Below are 17593 nucleotides of genomic sequence, written 5' to 3' on the forward strand. Positions count from 1 at the left end.
GACTGTTTTGGTTAACACGAAATATGCCGTAAGGGGTTATGGATGGCAGTCACAAGCTTATGTGAGCCTCAGTTCCCCAAATCTCAATCAGTCCCACTGTGATTCGGTTGCACAATACTGGGGTGAATTTGCAGATAATTAGCTATAAAATGTAACATTTTTGGTAGCTTGCCTTTGTGTAACATACATTTTCGTTAAACTCATTTGGAAGCTGGAAAGAAGAGCAGTTGGAAGTGTTTGTTTCAACATTACATCAGCGGCGATACAGGCTCACGTTTGACTTATTACGGCCAGGGAAAAACACAGGACTTCCAACAAGCTCTAGAGAGACTCCATTATTACTGGTTGGTGCCGCTCTTACGGCTGGGTCTAGATCTGAGATGAGCCGGGCCAGCCTGGCGTTTCCGTGGAATACATGCAGACTGCAGCCGCCCTAGATTTCCGCGTGTGCTGTTTTGTATTCCACCGGTCTGCATGTTTATTTTTTGTTTTTATTTATCTATTTGGGAGAGAGAAAGACAGAGAGCAAGCACAAGCAAGGGGGAGGGAGAGGGGGAGGGGCAGAGGGAGAAGCAGGTTCCCCTCTGAGCAAAGAACCCGATGCTGGACTCGATCCCAGGACCCTCAGATTATGACCTGAGCCAAAGGTAGATGCTTAACCGGTTGAGCCACCCAAGCGTCCCTCACAGGTCTGCTTTTTTAAAAAGTGTAGTGTAAAATCACACACTTTCTGATTAATAACATTTACTACTATTAATAGGTAATTGTTTAAGTTCTACTACTGACTTGTACTGGGTACTTTTTGAGCGGTGGTGCCTCTCTGTACACACACACACACACACACACACACACACACACACAGAAACAGACACATACTAGTTTTCTAGGACTACTATAATGAAGTGCCACAAATTTGGGTGGTTTAACAACAGAAACTTATTTTCTCACAGTTTGGAGGCTAGCAGTCTGAAAGGTGTCGACAGGGCTGGTTCCTTCTGAGGGCTGTGGAGGAGAATCTGTTCCTCCTCCTCCAGGCTTCTCTCCTTGGCTGGTAGATGGCCGTCTTCTCCCTGTGTCTTCACATGTCTGTACATGGCTTGTGTCCAATTTCTGCTTCTTAGAAGTCATACCGGAGTAGAGCCCATCCTAATGACTCCATTTTAACTTGCTTACCTCTGTAAAAACCCATTCTCCCAATAGGGTCACATTCTGAGGTCCTGGGGGTTAGGATGTCAATGTACGAATTTTGGGGGAACACAATTCAACCAAAAATTATCTACATATATATATGTTTGTATATATATGTTGTATATATATGTTTGTATATGTATGTATGTATATACATACTACGCCTGTATATATAGTGTATGACTATACCTAGTCACATAGTTATTCACTATATGGGTACAGTTATATCTATGGGTATATATGTAGTATGTATGCAATATGTATATATGTGTCTGTATGTATAAATACACATCTGTGTACACACAGAAATATATATATATATATATACACATAACTCATTTAATCCTCAAAACAAGCCTATCTATGAGGTAGATTCTATGTTTATTACCCTTTTAATTATGAGGAAAGTGAGGCACAAGGCCCAGTACCCCACAGCTACCAAGTTCAGGGGCTGAGATTTGCACCCAGGTCCCTGAGTCCTAAGACCGTGCCCAGGTTGCAAAACAGCAGTGAGTTTCCTCGGCAGCACAAGGTAACATATCGATAGACTATAAATGGTTAAAACTAGGGATTTATTCTCTTGAGTTTTTAAAAACTGAGTGGCGAAACATTATAAAATGATTCCTGAAAGAAAATTCCACAGCACGCCCAAAACAGAATTTGGTTTGGAAAACCTCCAGGAAGAGAGATACGTGTTTGAAGTTGGTGCAAATTTGCCCCAAGCAGTAGCCTGTGAGGCGTCCAGCTGGGCCTCTGTCTCGTTGGCCTGGCCTCGAGTTCAGCTGGTTCTCTTGCACATGTGCAGCACCAAGAACCCCTGAAAATGAGAGTGGGGAAGTAGGAATAGCTGACGTAGTGTGAAGACCCCTTTTGGGACATGGTGGGTGGGGTCATGGGGTGAGAGAAGTGTGGCCCTCACCTGGCCCAGGTGTGGGATCGAATGTCTTCTCTTTCTGTCCTTCCATCAGTGTGTAACTCTTCCCTCAGAAGACGTGGTCAAAAGAGCAAGCCACTGGGGATGTGACACTTTGGGCCATAATCAACTTCCCAGTTGTCCTTTTGACCTGGGATCATCCATGTAACCTCGTTTTCCAGTTTCCTCATGTTCAAAGTGACACTTGTTGACTAAATCATCTTTCCGTTGAGAGGTATTTGTTGAGGTCGTTCCCTGTGGTAGGAGCTGTGGCCACGGAAGTCCCAAGAGCAGGGGGTCTGGGGGAGAAGAGCACGGCTGCTGGAGCCAGCTCTCATGAGTTTAAATGTCAGCACAGCAGCTGACGAGCTGCCACCTTTGCAGTTACGAATCGCTCTGTGCCTCAGTTTCCTCATCTTTAAAACAGGAATCATACTGATGGCCTCATAGGGTTGTTATGAGGACTTAACAAGTCACTGTAAAGATGTAGAGCTGAGATTGGTACATACACGCTATGTGTTTATGAAATAATCAGCCATCTCTGGCTTAAAGAATTGACCCTGTTATTAGGTTGGAAAAACGGATCCTGATGAAATGAGACGTAATTGCTAACCCAACACCGTGAGGTCCTGGGGAAGGGTGTGAGCTGGCAGTCTGGAAGAGTCAGGGGTACTAAGAGATCCAGAGGACAGAGGAGGGAAGATTATTGTGTGCTCGCTGTGTGCCAGGCACGGAATGAAGGACTTCGCAACCATTTCCTCTTTATCATCAGAATAATTCTGGCTAGTAAATCTTTTCCCCATGGCACAGCCGAGAAGACCGAGGCTTTAGAGAGGTCACGTCTGGTACTGGAATCTGCAAGTGACAAAGCCAGGATTTTTTCGGGGCTGCAAGTCCAGGAGAAGGCCAGGCCGGCCGAATGGAGGTGCCCGTGTGCTCAGGGTAGTGACAGGACCGCTGTGGCCAGACCATGCTGGGTGGGGATGGGGGAGGTTTAAAGGGTCCTAAGCTAGCTGCTCACAGCACCCCTTTCAGAGGCCTCCTGGGGCTGGGGGGCCTCGACAGGTGACTTGCTGCATTTGGATTTCCCTCATCACTGCAGCAATAATCCAGTGTCAGTATTTTACAGAGTGATTTGATTATACTTTGCTTCTGAGGCTTTAAAAGAAGAGCATATTTTTAAAAATTAATAAATAAGTGTTTAACTCTCTGTGTTAACCAGCGTTGATGCTGATAGTGTTTTCCTTGAGGAGCAAGAACGATGCTCTGCGTATGGATTTCTGAAATCAATTATGTTTTTGTTAATTGAATTTCGTTCCCCTTCTTTTGGCCTTCCCCTAACATAGAAAACAAAATCCGGGGTGAGGCCTTTCCCACTGATGGATGGCACCCAGGGCAATACAAGCATTTTTCACGAGTCTACTTTGTTTTTCCAGACGTCTCTGAGTGGCCATTACATAAGTCTAGGGACCTAGGGTCCACTTCTATTTATGTGACAGATTCCTTGTGTTTGTTTCTTTCACCTGAAAATCTAACCCTGTGGAAATGTTTCAGGATGTTGACCTTTAAATGAGGAATAAAATCATGCTTCCTGTCCATGCTTAAGGGCAAAAACAACTACCACAATTATAACAACAGCCGCTATTCACTTAATGTTTCATATATTACAGGTGCCTGTTAAGGGCCTTTCATGCATAATCTCATTTAATTCTCCCCCTAGCCCTGTGAGCTAGGTGGTGTTTTTAATCTCTATTTACGGATGAGGGATAGAAAGGCCCAGACTCACAGGGCTAGCTGCTGTGGGGAGTGTGTTCCCATCTGGTCCTTCTGCCTCTGGAGTCAAATTCCTCCATTTCTTTAAAAGGCAGACCTGCAGTGAGTGGTCCTACCTTCTCAGACAATTCACGAAGTGCAATACTGTGTGTCTGAGGCTCTCAGAGCAAAGGAGGCAGACCCAGACTCAGCTCAGAAACTCTGGAACCGTGACTAAGATGGCCAGAACTAGTATGTCTTGGCACAGTGAACACCACACCACCTGACCCTCTAAAGGGCCAGCGAGGCCTGGGGTCTTCAATGTTTTACAGCAGGAGGAATCACCTGAAGTCCCTAACTTTGCCAGTGCCTTCCTGCGCAGTAACCTGTCCCAGGTGCCCCTGCCTCCGATGGGGTGCTGAGCCATGGGTCCCTGTTTGCCTGATTTTTCCTATGCTGGCACCAAACGTTTCCCATGCTGGGAAACCCCTCACTCAGTCTTAGGCACTTTGGGACTGGTGCTTGCCCTCCCTCTAAGGGAGAGTTCAAAATCAGCAGCTTGGTTTTTCACCTGTCATTATCAATCCTGTCTTTGATATAGAGACCTCTGTCAGTGCCCGGCCTGCTGGCTAGAAGGTGCTCCCTGTCAGAAGCCCTTGACCAAACTGCAGCCAGGCTCCTCGGAGCTCTCTTCTCTACTAGGCCTCAACCTTGGCCTAAAAAGACTTGAACAAACACTAGCATGGTTTCTAACAGCTCAAGACTGCCTCCCTAGGATGCCCCTGGTCCCTGGTCCCCTTAAAGCACCTGCCTGAGAAAACCCAAGGTTGGTAAAAGAATTTGCTCTTTATTCCAGCCAACACTCTGGTTTCTCAGTCTCAGTGAGAGGGTAGGAGTCTAACTTTAATAAGCACCAGTTAGCAAACCCGCATGGGGTTCACATGGACCAACCCTCTTCCTGCTTTTTGTGATTTTTCAATTCCTGATTCTATGGAGCCCCCGCTCACCCCCTCCCTACTCCTTCACCCTCCCTTTAAAATGCCCAGTCATCTCTGTACAAATCAAAGTTGAGTTCTGTTCATGCTGGACTCTTTCCTATTCTAATAGGATATTACTGATTAGAATCTGTTCTTACCACTCTAACTAGCATCTGGCTTTGTTTATCTTTGACACCTTCTCTGTTCCGTGTTGCCTCCAACACTCGCCCCCATCCTCCCCTCGTTTATCATCTCCCCCCACCCCGCCTCTGTGCACACAGGATCTCCCTTCTGAAGTTCTGCTTAATCCCCATGGGCCTGCAGTGTTTGCTCCACTTCTGTTTATCTCATTTCAGCTCTTGATGATCTCCTTCCTTTGACCCCCTCTGGCACTTGGATTTGGCAGTTCTCCCTGGAGAAATAAGATATGCTATCTCAGATTGCTTTCTATGTAAAGGTCCTATTTCTACATCTGGTTTTGAGTCTCTGGAGGGCAAGAACAGTGTCTTATGCCTTTTCGTGTATCCCAGGACTCAAGAAGGCTCACACAATGGGCAATCAAAAGTGTGTGTTGTCAATGATGGCTTAGAATGGGCAGCTGTTCAGTTCTTTCATTACCTACCTTTCTTTAGAAAGCAATGGCTCTGTTTTTGAACAACTCAGTCTGTTGGAAGAGATATACAGAAACATATATAAATTACTCCTTGGATGGGCAGTGTAATGAAGTAGATAAGAACATAGCCTTTGGAATCACGTTGGCCTAGAATTCCTTCCTCTTAATTCACCTTAAAAAAAAGTCATGGACAAGTTTATACCACTTCACTGAGCCTCATTTCATCAGCTATAAAACAAGCATATCACTTTTCTTACTGGCTGATTGTGGTTGTGAGGATTAAGTGTCATAACAGTACCTACTGCATATTAAGTACCAGTAAATGGAGTCAATGCAAAGCATATACCAGCCACACAAAACATAACAGGGATAGAAATTAGACAAGTGTGGAGTTGGAGGGGAAGAAAGGAAAGGGGTGAAATAGGAGCTGGAGCAGTTGGGGTACCTGGAACTCTGGGGTCAGGGGATCTGGAAAGACTTCTTAGATGATGGGGTGGAAAAGGGGAAGGAGGATGTCTTTTATTTATTAAGCTTCTATCTTGCACACTAGACATTTTGTACATTGCAATTACTTGAATTCTCAGAACAATTATATATGTATTTTCCCATAATGTGCTGATATTGACACTTTCCTGTGGTCACAGAATTTATAAATGGAACAGCTGAGATGGACCCAAGACTATCTCATGCCAGAGCTGTGTTTTCCCCAGTTTACTGACCTCCTTTCCTTGCCCAGTTACAAGTGTCTGGGCGTGCACCAAGTGGGTGCATTAAAAACTTTGAACTGTCTTATGTAATGATGAAAGGATCAATCCAACAATTGGATATAAGAAATAAATACACACCCAGTACCAGAGCACCTAAAAACATAGAGCAAATACTAATGAACATAAAAAGAGAAATTGATGGTAATACAGTAATAGTAGGGGACTTTAACACCCTACTTACATCAATGGATAGATTATCCGGACAGAAAATCAACAAGAAAACAGTGTCTTTGAATGACACATTCAACCAGATGGACAGAACAGATATAGACAGCACATTCCACCCTGAAACAACAGAATACACATTCTTTCCAAGTGTACATGGAATGTTCTCCAGAATAGATCATATAATAGGCCACAAAATAAGCCTCAATAAATTTAAGAAGATTAAGATCATACCATACATCTTTTCTGATCACAACAATATGAAACTAGAAATAAATCACAAGAAAAACACTGGAAAAAGCACAAACATTTGGAAGCTCAAAAACATGATATTAAACAACAAATAGGTCAGTAAAGCATTCAAAGAAGAAATAAAAAAATACCCAGAGACAAATAAACTGAAAGCACAATGGTCCAAAATCTTTGGGACACAGTGAAAGCAGTTCTAAGAGGGAAATATATAGTGACACAGTCCTACTTCAAGAAATAAGAAAAAGCTCAAATAAACAATCTAACCTTACACCTAAAGGAACAAGAAAAGAAGAGTAAACAAAGCCCGGGGCGAGTAGAAGGAAGAAGAAAATAAAGATCAGAGCAAAAATAAATGACATACAGACTCACAAAAAAACCACCCAAACAAAAAAAAAAAAAACAATAGAAAAAACATCAGTGAAACCAAGAGCTGGTTCTTTGAAAAGACAAACAAAATTGATAAACCCTTAGCCAGACTCAATCAAGAAAAAAAGAGAAAGAATCCAAATAAAATCAGAAATGAGAGAGAAGGACAGCTGACACCACAGAAATACAAAGGATTTTGAGAGAACACTACAGAAAACTTATTATGCCAACAAATGGCACAACCAAGAAAAACAGACAAATTCCTAGAAACACATAATCTAAAACCAAATCACGGAAAAATAAAAAATCTGAACAAACCGATTACAAGCAATGAAATTGATTGGTAATAGAAAAACTACCAAAAAATAAAACTCCAGGCCCAGGGAAATTCCACCAGACATTTAAAGAAGAGTTAGTATCTATTCCCCTCAAACTCTTCCAAAAAATAGAAGAGGAAGGAAAACTTCCAAATATATTCTGTGAGGCCAGCATTACCCTGATACCAAAACCAAACAAAGACACCACAATAAAAGAAAAGGTCAATAACCCTTATGAACGTCGATGCAAAAATCCCCAACAAAACACTATGGAACTGCATTCAACAATGCATTAAAAGGATCAGCTACCATGATCAAGTGAGATTTATCCCAGGGATAGAAGGATGGTTCAGTATTCACGAATCTATCAACCTGATACATCACATCAACAAAAGGAAGGATAAAAATTATATGATCATCTCAATAGATGACGAAAAAGCATTTGACAAAATTCAACATCTTTTCATGATAAAAATTCTCAACCAACTAGGGTTGGAATATACCTCAAGATAACAAAGGCCATATATGGCAAATCTGCAGCTAACTTCATACTCAATGATGAAAAACCATTAGCATTCTTATACACTAATAATGAAGTAGCAGAAAGAGAAATTAAGAAAACAACACCATTTACAATTGCACCAAAAATAATAAAATACTAGGGAATAAACTTAACCAAAGAATTGAAAGACCTGTACTCTGAAAAATTAAAAAAAAAAAAACATAAAAAAAATTAAAGAAAACACAAATGGAAAGATATCCCATGCTTCTGGATTGAAAGAATTAATACTGTTAAAATTTCCATATTACCCAAGGAAATCTACAGAGTCAGAGCAATCCATATCAAAATACAACAGCATTTTTCACGAAGTAGAACAAATAATACTAAAATTCCTATGGAACCACAAAAGACCCCGAACAGCCAAGGCAATCTTGAAAAAGAAAAACAAAGCTGAAAATATCACAATTCCAGATTTCAAGATATACTGCAGAGCTGTAGTAATGAAAACAGTATGGTACTGGCATGAAAATAGACACATAGATCAATGGGACAGAATAGAGAGCCAGAAATAAACCCAAGATTATATAGTCAATTAATCTATGACAAAGGAAGCAAGAATATATGATGGGGGAAAGATGTTCTCTTCAATAAATGGTGCTGGGAAAACTGGACAGCTACATGCAAAAGAATGAACCTGGACCACTTTCTTACACCATACACAAAAATAAAGTAAAAATGGATTAAAGACCTAAATGTTACCTGAAACCATAAAAATCTAGAAGAGAGCACAGGCAGTGATTTTTCTGACATTGGCCGTAGCAACATTTTTCTAGATATATATCCTGAGGGAAGAGAAACAAAAGCAAAAATAAACTATTGAGACTACATCAAAATAAAAAAACTTTTGCACAGCAAAGGAAAATATCAATAGAATGAAAAGGCAACCTACTGAATAGGAGAAGATATTTGCAAATGATAATAAGGAATTAATATCCAAAATATATAAAGAATTTATACAACTCAATGCCAAAAAATCTGATTAAAAATGGGCAGAATGAAACATGAGAGTCTATGGACTCTGAGAAACAAACTGAGGGCTTCAGAGGGGAGGGGGGTGGGGGAATGGGATAGGCTGGTGATGGGTAGTAAGGAGGGCACATATTGCATGGTGCACTGGGTGTTATATGCAACTAATGAATCATCGAACTTTACATCAGAAACCAGGGATGTACTGTATGGTGACTAACAGAATATAATAAAAAATATTATAATAAGAAAAAAATAAAAAATAAAAATGGGCAGAGGACCTGAATAGGCATTTTTCTAGAGAAGACCTACATATGGCCAACAGACACATGAAAAGATGCTCACCATCACTCATCATCAGGGAAATGCAAATCAAAATTACAATGAGATATCACCTTATACTGTCAGAGTGGCTAAAGTCAAAAAGACAAGAAATAACAAGTGTTGGACAGAATGTGGGGGAAAAAAGAACACTTGTACACTATTGGTGGGAAAATAAATTGGTGCGGTCGCTGCAGAAAACCGTATGGAGGTTCCTCAAAAAATTAAAAACGTAAGTACCATATGACCCAATAGTTCCACTATTGGGTATTTACCAAAGAAAATGAAAACACTAATTTGCAAAGATACATGCAGCCCTATGTTTATTGCATCATTATTTATAATAGCCAACATATGGAAGCAACCTAAGTGTCCCTCAGTAGACAAATGGATGTGTATACACACACACACACACACACACACACACACACACACACACACAGAGGCCATATCTTCCTTATATATATGCTGAGTTTCCATAATATATATAGCCATAACAAAGGATGAGGTAGTGCCGTTTGAGACAATATGGATGGACCTAGAGGGTATTATGCTAAGAGAAATAAGACTGAGGAAGAAAAATACAGTATGATTTCACTCATATGTGGAATCTAAAAAAAAAAAAAAAAAGAAAGAAAGAAAAGGAAAGTATAAACTACCAAAAAGCAGAATCAGTCCTATGAATACAGAGAACAAAGTGATGGTTGCAGGAGGGGCGGTGGGGTATGGGCGAAATGGGTGAAGGGGAGTGGGAGATACAGGCTTCCAGCTAGGGAATGAGTAAGTAATGGGAATAAAAGTCACAGCAGAAGGAATAGAGTCAATGATATTGTAATAGTGATGTATTGGGACAGATGGCAGCTACACTTCTGGTGAGCCTCGCATAATGTATGAATTTGTTGCATCACCATGTTGTACACCTGAAATTAATGTAACATTGTGTTTCAACTACTGTCAAAAACAAGAATGCAAAGTGAACTTTGCAGCTGCAAACAGTTGCTCTATCTGTTCTGATTATAAAGTCTGCATAGGGATGGGTTAAAACACTGGCTTCACCTGGAAAGTCCCTCTAACCTGCTTTGAATATTTTGGCTTGTGCAAATACTGAATATTTTTAACTGTAAGGAACAGAATTGCCACCTAAAGTAGTTTAAACAGTCAGGAAATTTACTGTTTCTTAGGCCGGAGGACAAGAGGTAGGGCAAGCTCCAGGCACAGTACCCTAATCCTTGGACCTATGGCTCTATTTCTCTGCAAGTCTTCATGCTCTCCCCGCTTATCCTCATCTGTGTCTAGGCTCTGTCCTCAAGAGGACTGCCCTCAGAGTTTGAAGAGGGCTCGCTATTAACAGCCAGGACTAGTGACTTCTTTGTTTTGTGGGAGTGAGAGGAAAATCTTTCCCTGAGTCATGGACTAAATATTCCATTTCTTTAGCCTGACTGGGTTAGTTAGATTGTAGGTCCAACCCTGAAAGAATAGCAATCAAAGGGGGGAATACTCTGACCTGATTGGCCAAAGGCAGGGTACTTAAACCAATCATCAACAAGATGAATTGGAGATAGAAGAATGGGATTACTGTGATTGGCTGCTACTAATCAGGGTTCTTTTCTGTAGTCAGAACTGGTAGGTACACTGCTTTCCCAGAGGACTGAGATTCTATATTTGTTAGGTCTAGGGGTGCCCGGGTGGCATAGTCGATTAAGCAGCAGACTCGTGGTTTCAGCTCACGTCATCAGGGTGATGAGATGGAGCCCTGCATGCTGTGCTGGGTGGCTCCAGGCTCAGCAGGGAGCCTGCTTAAGATTTTTCTCTCTCCCTCTCCCTCTCCCCCTTTATCCCCACCTTACCCCCCATGCTTGTGCTCACACTCTTAGATCAAGCAGAGAGAGAGAGAGAGAGAGCAAGAACAGAGGGAAAGTGGGAGAGGGAGAGCAGACTCCCTGCTGAGCAGGGGGTCTGATACAGGGCTCGATCCGAGGACCCTGAGAGCATGACCTGAGCGGAAGGCAGATGCTTAACCTACTGAGCCACCCAGGAGCCCCTCAAATAAATAAATCTTTAAATATGTTACATCTAGTACAGTTTGGTTATGATCAGTCAGAATGGATACTAGCTCTGAACAACGGTAAGTCTGTCTGTTGTGTTCTAGCTGATTATCAATCCTAGATACCTAACTACAATGTGGATTTTCCTAGGAAGGAGGAAGGGTGAGTAGATCCTGGGTAGGCCGCAGGTGACTAAGTCTGTTATGTCTCTAGCTGAGGTTAGGCTTAAAGGACAGCTCAGGTAATCCTCAATCCGTTTTCTAGTCTGACAGCTTGGTATCTATGGCCTCAGTGATTAGGCAGTCTTTTAACATGCTCTCTCTACATCAGTCTCATCCAAGAGCTGAGCCCAAATGTGACCTGACCCAGCCAAGTCCATCTCCCTCCTATGTGGGGACCTGACAGTGAGTCAGTCCCAGGTGGGTCTCTGTTTAGTGCCAGGGCAAAATAGAACTGCTTAACACATGGGCAGAGTGAGTTAACCTAGGCTCTGCCTTGAGTGGTCTCCCACCCCAACTAAAAACTTTTAAAAATGTCCTTCATCGGGGGGTGCCTTTGATTTCAGCTCAGATCACGATCAGTCTCAGGGTCGTTGAGGTAGAACCCTGCATTAGCTCCACAGTCGGCGTGGAGCCTGCTTAAGATTCTCTCTTCCTTTGCCAATCCCCCCCCCCAATCATGTTCTCTCTCTCTAAAAAAAAAAAAGTACTTCATCAGTTTTTGGTTTACTCAGTATTTAAAATTCCTGACTGGTGTGGAGCATAGGCAGGTTAAATCAGGTACAGGTCTGATCATGGAAGATTTTAGGAAGTGTGTGGTTATAGCATTTTCAAGTGCAGACAGTAACTTAGATTCTGAAGAGATGTCTTATAAATCCATATATATATATAAATGAATTGTTTATGGCGAGCTTATCAATTATTCGTATTTAATTATTTGCTTTGAAAGTGCTTACGGTAGCTTGACACCAGTGTGTTCTGCCAATTACTTTAACCTTTCCCCCAGAAATCTTGTTTGCACTATTGATTTGGATTATCAGTGCAGAGTCTGAAATAATAAGGTTTTGGCCTATTCTTGATTTTGCAAGGAAGATTGAAATCTTATGTGCTCATCAGATCGATTTTTTATTGGACACACAAAAGGGTGTTTGGTCTTTGGTTGGTAGTAACTTGCAAAGTCATCTGGAGAGAAGAGGTGGGTTTTTTGTTTTTGTTTTTATTTTTTGCTATTATTATTGTTTTTCAAGGGCAAATGTGGAGCTATATCACTAGGATATATTAGATGGAAGTGCAGAGGGATAGCTTGCACGACCTGAATGTGAATATTCAAATTGGTCCAGGGAAATCAGCTGTGAAGGGCTGGCAGTGTGGCCAAGTCGTTGGAGCACTGGGTCACAAGAGAAACTGAGTTGTGCTCCTTGCTTTGTATTAGCTGGCTGGTGACCTTGGACAAGTCACTTAACTTCTCTGAGCCTTAGTCAGTTTATCTAGGGTTTCACTAGGCCAGCAGAAGCAAACACTCATGGCTACAGGAAGACAGAAAATACATGTGGATAAAGAGATCCTGAAACAAAACACAACAAAACAAACCAATAAAACAGAAAGCCAACAAAACCCCAACTTTAATGTGAGGCTGGGGGGCAATGGAAGATGGCGGGGACCGTGCCAGAGCACAGTCCCATCTAAAAGGAGCAGCCATGATTCAGCTTCAAGTTGAATGCAGGCCTCGTATGACCAGATCTTCTGATTTTTCTTTAAAAGAGAAGCTGAAAAATTCAGATTTTGTGTAAAGTGTTTTCTTTATTTTGGATAAATATTTTTCAATATTGGGTGAAACACTAAGCCTGTGCACACCAACACTCTGTAAACAAAATGAAATTTGCCCCTGGGCTAAATTCAGCCTGGGATGTCTAATTTGCAACGTCTAGACACGATGAACCCGGAAATCTGTTCCCGGTATAGAATGCTTTGGCTCTGTGAGTTGGTGTAGAACGTCTCCTCAGAGTCACACCAGCTTTGAGTTGGAAGAGGTCCTGGCGGGTGTGTGGGTTGCCTCTCGCGCACCATCCCTTGGCAATGGTTAACTAACCTCTTTAGCTGTTCCACAAGACAGACTGTTCTGAAAGGGGACTGTCTGAAGCTCTTCCTTGTATGAAGAAGAAACTCCTTGTTCAACAACTTCTCTGATTGGTTCTAATTCTGTCATCTGGAGCAGCACAGAATACATCTTTGGTGTCTTGGAGTTTTCGTCCTGGACGAGCCTGCTTGCATTCACTAACACACACCAGACAGCTGTTTCCTGGGCAGAGTCAGGCTCGGAAACGTCTTCTCAGAGCACAGCACAGGGACTGAGCTAGAGATGTTTTTCGAAAAGGGGATTCGAACAGAACCCCTTCTATCATCACTGTGTGATGGGTGGAACACCAGTTTGGACTGCTCATGGCTGAGCCAAAATTCCTTCATCCGGGGCAAAGGGGAGGGTGCTGGAGCTGTGGACTGGGAAGCCACAGCTAATTTGGTGGGTGGCATGAGGGGTGCGGGTGTGATGTGTCTCCCTCAGAGGGTCACCATTGGGAGATCTTTGTTCTCTAGGATGGGTCAACCTGAGGGTGTCATTTCATCCCAGAAGGGTAGCAATGTAACCTCTTTCAATTTCTCACCTCATTATAACCTTAGGACGCTTTCTCCCCACACAGGACTGACCTGGAATCACTTTTTCCCATGCAGTCCCTTGCCAGGCTCTTTAACAGAGAGCACAGATGGGGCTTTGCCCAGCTGGAGGGAGATGGGGAAGTTGCTGGTACTTGCCCTGCGCGTGCGGTTCAGAAGGTGCTCAGAGCAAGGGGCGAATGCCTGGATGCGGGTCAGAGTCTCGAAGAGAAGCAGAGGGGCTCCGCCACGGTTCAAAGCTACTGTGTGTGTGTGTGTGTGTGTGTGTGTGTGTGTGTGTGTGAGAGAGAGAGAGAGAGAGAGAGAGAGAGAGAGAGAGAAATGCTTCTTCCTAAATGTGACTGTGCATTATAGTACAGTCTTCATGACATATTGTGGGATAATCTTTCGCATGCTCTGTGATTTGACCCATAAGGCCAGAACAGGCAAATTAACTAGGTGTAATAAATAATAAAGAATCTGGTGAATATTTAGGGTCTGGTAATGATGATAAATCAGGTTTGAAATGTTCCTTGAGGAGATTGTGAGATTCTGAGAAATGAAGCCAGGAAGATTGATTAGAACCTATTGCTGTTCAGAAAATCTACTGCAAAAAATACAGGGAGGTATTGCAAGGCTAATAGAAAAGGCGAATACAATCCACCTTGGCCTCTAAAAACCAAATGAGTGTAATCAACAAATGTCATTGCTCTTATGGGCAAGTGCATAGAAGAGCAGGAGGCACCCAAAGCACCCAGGGAGGGTGTTGATTTGGTGGGTGAAAGCGAAGAATGAGCACATTAGGCTTTCTCTGTGGTCCTCATTTCTTTTGAAGCCTTATTGATTCATTTGTTTGTATGTTTGGCTATTTATCTGTGCAATTTAATGAAAGGCCTCTATTGAAGAAATAAAGGTTATGTTTTTAAGAGTTTGTGCCACCAAAATTTGTTCTTCTTAGGGGTCACACACTTGCTTTCCAGCTCTTGGTGTGAAGATTCATATCCTATCATTTGTTCAGCTCTATGGGGGGGGGTATGCTGAATGCTTTAGTCATGTATCATCCCATTCTTCTAAAATCTGGCCCAACTTGTGGGGCGAACTTAGTAGTAACATAAAATACCGACCCTGTTGGAAGTTATCTTGGAAGAGCGTAGCCCTAATTCTGTAGTATTTTTTTAAAAAAGTCAGACAAATCCTTGACTGTGAATGGAGGTGGAAGCATAAAGAAGCCATGTGGGGAAGAGGGGTAGTTAGGAACAAACCAGGAAGAGTTTGTGGTATAGCAGGAAGAAGATGGCTTGGTTCAAAATCGGCGGTGTGACTTTGAGCAAGTTACTTAACTCCTCTGAGCCTCAGTTTCTGCCTGAGTAAAATGGCAAAGAACAAATTTGTATCTCTTGGGAATTAAAGGAGAAAACATGGGTCAGTGCCTAACACCCAGTGTGGCACACAGTGGCTCCCTTCTCCCCACTTGGTGGCCTTCTGTTTTCATATATTCTTTGTTCAGTCAGTCCTTAGCACATAATGAGCACTTAAGATTTGTTGGTTCATGGACAGAGAAAGGGAGTCACTGTTCTCCCAAATCCCAGTGACATACAGCCTGTCGCAGTGCTGCTCTCTGATCTCGTTTGGAACCTAGAGTAAATTATGGGAGCTTCGTTGAGCACCATGCTGCAGGGAAAATGTATGGTGCCAGACAGAATCCTTGCTCTTATCCCACACATGTGCACACACAGGCCGGGCATGCCAGGCAGACCTTGTTAGTGCACATTCTTGTGCCTTCCCTTCCTCCCCCACCCTGCTCCCCGGGGTGAAGAGAGGTAGGTGATGGTGGTGAACCAGGTTCCAAATTAAAGACTAGAGATTTAAGAAGTTTGTCTTTCCTCCTTCATTTTGTAAGGTGAGGTATGAATAGAAATGTCAATTCTGTGTAAATAAATTCTTTGATTAAACAGGACATCAGTCTGCTCAATGGTTAGACTTGCCAAGAAACATGAGGCAAGCTGGTAATGGTTTTCCTAATTCACTTGAGGACAAATGATGCTGGAAGCTGCTTAGACTCATCCACAGATAGGTTTGAAAGAACTTGATCCCCAAAGCGAGAGAAGTGGTTAAGAAGGAAAAGTACCGACACGAAGCTGGTTTTACTGCTAGAGAAATCTGGAGCTGTAAAAAGTCATGTTAAAATCACATCACAGATCTGTCTTTGGCCAGAAAAGGAAATTAAAAGTTAAAGAGAACTGTCTCTCTCAGACTTGCTTCTATTACTCCTCTCCGTACTGGGTGGTCTGTTTAAAGATTGGCCCATTAAGGCTATTGTGCATTAACGAGGCTCTCCCCAACGGGCCACCCTGCTTGTGTGACTCCACTGTTTGACAGGATGTGAATTATCATGAGACGAAGTCTCATGGGTGAACAGTGGTATGTCACTGTAAGGGTTTCTAAAAATATGCATGCTGTCTTCAATTGGCTGCAAATTGTGGCTAATTGAGGGCACCGGGGGCATTTTAAGACAAATGAACATGCAGTTAAGCTGCCCCGCTGTCCCTGAAAGGGGATGAAATGGACAACTGTCTTTGGAATGTGAATCGCTGTGTCAGAGCCTTGGACTATTTCTACTGGCTGCTGCTCTGAGGCAGAAAAGGACGAGACTGTGATCACCCATTAACACTGGCTTAGTTTTATTGATTAGCTTAACACTGTCCTGATGGGAGACCATTACAGTATCCCACCCTCTCACTCTAATCCATCCTTCTTTCCTTCCTACAAATAGATGTTAAGCAAAGTTCTAGGCTCTGGAGATACATCAGTGAGCACCACAGAAAAAATCCCTGCCCTTATGTATAGTGCTTCTGTTCCTCTGTGTGTGTACGTGTGTGTATGTGTGTAGAGGGACACAAACACTGAAACAAATATATATATATTTGTTCATGTACACGTAATTGGAACTGTCAGTCTTTTTGTCATTTAAAAGCTGATATTGTGGGACGCCTGGGTGGCTGAGTCGGTTAAGCGCCTGCTTTCGGGTCAGGTCATGATCCTGGGCTCCTGTGATTGCGTCCCCACATCAGGCTCCCTGCTCAGCTGGGCACACCTGCTTCTCCCTCTGCCCACCCCCCCTCGCTTATGTTCTCTCTCCCCCCCTCTCTCTGACAAGTAAATAAATAAAATCTTTAAAAAACCCCAAACTGATCTTGTGATCATTTAGATATTAGAAGGCCAAGTAGAGATATTTAGGACCCCTAAGATTTTTCCAGATGCTCCCCACTACTGTGAAGAGTAGTGAAAGGGACAAACTACAACGTGTCTGCTCTTTGGCTTCCAGGCCTATGGTCCTGGGCCACCTCTGGATTGGACAGTCAGATGGAAGCCTGGGGGCAGGAAGCAGTTATAATGAAACTTCAAAGGACTCCTGAAGAATTCAAGGACCTCCGTCTTCCCCCTCCAGGAGCCAGGATGGTCTTTAATGTCCAGAAGACCTCTAGTGTTTGGTTCAAGACAGGTGAGTACTGGAGGCCCCTGAGGCTTAGCCTCACCTTAATTTGGATCGGTGGTTCTCAAGGTGGGGACCAGGGTAGGCTCCACGATGTGTGCCAGGGTCACTCGGCATGTTGGTGTCCTTGCTGCATAAATAGGGGTCACCTGGTGCCTTAGCTAGGGCTGCGCGATAAAATACCACAGACTTGGGGGCTTAAACAGCACGCATTTATTGCTCACGGTTCTGAGGCTGGAAGCCCAAGA

The 17593-nt window shown here is 42.9% G+C and overlaps 1 long non-coding RNA gene across 2 annotated transcripts in view; it reads left to right on the top strand.

Annotated features, from left to right (window-relative positions):
* The window catches only part of LOC123782553 (uncharacterized), a 138026-nt gene extending 120675 nt beyond the window's left edge, over nucleotides 1-17351 (top strand). For both annotated transcript variants that reach the window (XR_015725292.1, XR_006777013.2), the window contains one exon: nucleotides 17178-17351. This is a non-coding gene — a long non-coding RNA (uncharacterized LOC123782553). The remainder of the gene's footprint in view (nucleotides 1-17177) is intronic.
* The last annotated feature ends 242 nt before the right edge of the window (nucleotides 17352-17593 follow it).

The sequence above is a fragment of the Ursus americanus genome, chromosome 1 (assembly GCF_024610735.1).
Source record: "Ursus americanus isolate L20-20 chromosome 1, mUrsAme1.1.p, whole genome shotgun sequence".
NCBI lineage: Eukaryota > Metazoa > Chordata > Mammalia > Carnivora > Ursidae > Ursus > Ursus americanus.